Genomic DNA, 3,243 nt, shown 5'->3' on the forward strand with positions numbered 1-3,243 from the left:
AGGGCAGCAAGTGGCACCTTCACTCCTATGCTACGTGCTCATACCTGGCTGGTTGCCCCATCTGGTGATGCTTTTGCCCACAGAGTGACTCATGTGCTCTCCTGGATCCACCCTTGCCATACCCCCTAAAAAATGCCATAATCTGTATTTGTCAGAGCAGGAAACTGAGGCACAGGGAGTGAAGGTGCTCCAAAGCCAAGATTTACAGCCATAAAAAAGTATTTAGGAGTTTTTAGCACTTAGTGCTTCATTCAATATGACATGAGATTGGGGTTATCTGATCCCTGTGTCTGAATGCCAGGAGCATCCTTCACCACTCCATCTGAGCCCAGCATGCAGGTATGTGCCTGGTGGCTTCTGTGTCACCCGCTCCTGCCCCTCTCCTTGCCCTGGCAGCTCAGGAGCTCCCTGGAGCAGCTCTCTGTGGGGAAGACAGCTCAGCCAAGGCCCCTGTCCTCTTCCAGATACATATGTAGAGTGTCAGGCTTAATCTCCCTGTCTGTGTTGAGCTACTCGATTAGGAAGCCCTCCTCCCCCTCCTGCAGGATCACTCTGTTGGCAGGTTGATGGCGAACCTCGGAGTGTCACTATTTGTTCCCTCCAGAAAAGGTCAACCCCCAGGACTTTGGGGCCGTGGCACCACAACCTTTTCAAAGAATGGACAGATGGAAGTGGCTCTGTGGAAAAAGGCCAGGGCAGGAGGGCGGCTGGCAGCCTTTCTGGGAGTCTGGTTTTGTGGCAGGACACACAAGTCTCCCAAACACATACACATTTATGGCCAGCTCTGAATTGGTTTACAGCCAGTGGCCCCAGTGCTGTAGTGCTTGAACCAGCATTCAGTCAACCCACTTCTCCTATTCACATGGTGCTTCTCTGTTCCCTTTGACATGACAAGACCACTTGACTTATTTTCTCATTGTGCTCTGAGGGTCTGTCTTTCCTCTCCCTGGTGCTTGGAGACTTCTTTACATCCTTGTGGGAGGTGTAAGAAATGGAGCCACGTCTGACTGCTCCATCCAATTTTATTATCCAACCCGCACAGAAGCCAACCTGGACACAAGGCTCAAAGCAGAGAGGACAGGGGACAGGCTTTATCTACCACCCATGGGACCACTGCTGGGGGGTATGAAGCAAGGTCAGAACTGAACTTGCAGGTGGTGCACAGTGCTGCCCCACTCAAAATGAGGTTTTGCCAGCATATTTCCATGAAATGAAGCTAAATTATATTTGCATTTCAGAGCCTGTATACATCTCACTCTGTGTCAGGATAAAAATTAGCTCACCCTTATATCTGTATTGCAAAACCAGGTTGCAGGTGTATGGCTCAGAAAAAAGAATTCTTTAGTCTGGGGTCCTAGCAGCCACATTTTACGTACGATTTTGGATGTCTTGGTTTCAAGTTGAGACACAGAAGTCTTTGCTAAATATTTGAACCCAGTGAAACACTAATTTCACCATCATGCCTATTTAGAGCAAAGCTCATGCTCAAATGCCCAGCAGAATTGGGGCCCAGATCTGGAGCTGTTTGAGAGATGAGGAGAATAGATAAAGCAGACCCCATGCCCTCTAGAGAACACACTTGGGTAAAATTACCTTGCTGGCCAGATGAGATGAAGCATGGAATAGGTCTAATTTGTGTGTTACGTTCTTGTTAATAACAATATCTAATTAAGGTATCTGGTGACAACTTAATGGGCAGAAAAGGAGAAAATCAAGAAGGCTTTATTGAATTTTTCTTTCAAATCCAGCTCTCTGGATTTGAATGAATCCGTCACTGGAGACAGAGCCTTGTTTGTCTGAAATCTGTCTTCAGCCCAGCAGTGTAAGTTGTAGCTTTATTGTCTAGGACCTATCCCTTAAAAGTAAACTCATCATTCTTAGGAAGATCATTGCTTGAAGGGGAGATTAACCTTTACGATGTGGTGATGGAAGTTATTGTTCATTTCAAGAGCCTGTGAAGATTGTTGAGAGCTGGAAGTGATGGAAACTGGACTAGGATTTGGTGACACAGCTGAGAGGTGGAAATGGAGTCTTTCATGAGGCTCCTCTCATCTGCTTTTTCACAACTGATTTCATTGTGGAGTTATTATTTATATTAAAAAAAAAAAAATAAAAGAACCTAAGAACCTGAAGTCTAATTTGTATGTCTGTGCAGCATCTCATGCAATATGATCCATATCCCTGCCTAGGAACTTTAAGTGATCCTAAATAAAAGACAGGTGATTTTTTAATAGCAGAGTGATTAGTTTTGTTTGTTATCTACTGCACATTCCCTTTCCTCCTCCTGCTGCTGGCTTGCAGGAGAGAACCATGTTGTCTGCAGCCTCTTGCACTGGAAAAGCCCTTTGGCTTTTTCTTCCTATTCTTTTAATATAGAAGATTTCAAGGCTGTGCATATCAGTGTTGCAAGCCCAGTCCCCTCACATTGTGTCTACACTACAACCCAAAAGTATAACGCCAGCTTGCGCAGACAGACAAGAATTAGCTGTAAATTCAAGGAGGGAAGCGATGTTTCTAGGACAGGTCAGCCGCAAAAGGTTGTACGAGTCCAGCAAGGACACGAGCGTAGCCCTGACTAAACAGTTCTATGTAAAATGACACTGAGTTGTTTTCCAGCTCTTCTCTGTGTGATTGATCTCCTGTAACAGGACACGTACAATTAACCAGCAGCTCTGCTATTAATAACTATCCCTGAGTATGGAGATAAAATGAATTGGGGTCTCTGTGGATTATTGTCTTTCTCCATCTGACGCTTCTTTAGATGGATGACATGGAACAAAAAGGGAATCTTAAGAGTATATAATTGAGTGTGTATTAGGGTTTATGAAGAGATTCCTACAATAACTGTCATGTTCCACCTGACAAAGTAGCTGTTATGTGAACATGCCAAAGTACCACTTTTCTTGCTGTGATCTTTGTTCTCACTTGCTTTCTCTGCATTAGCTTAAAATCTCCTTTAGCTGGAGCCACTGAAGGCAGCCTGAGTAATGACTTGAGTGCAAAATAAGGACGGGAATAAAGAATGAGGTGAACACTTAACTGTCAGAGGCCTCAAATTGGGCACCAAAGTGAAAGGAGACCCACAGTCTCAATGGCAGAGATCAGCTGCTGTTTCCACCGGTGGCAGCTTCTCTGGAAATCAGGACACATCGATTTATATCCTGTTGGAAACCAAAGATCCAGGCACCACTGTGCGAGGCACTGTCAAAGCTCAGCTCCAAAGGGAACAGCTACATCGGGCAG

The sequence above is a fragment of the Streptopelia decaocto genome (genome assembly GCF_964273445.1).
Source record: "Streptopelia decaocto genome assembly, chromosome: 17".
Classification (NCBI taxonomy): Eukaryota; Metazoa; Chordata; class Aves; order Columbiformes; family Columbidae; genus Streptopelia; species Streptopelia decaocto.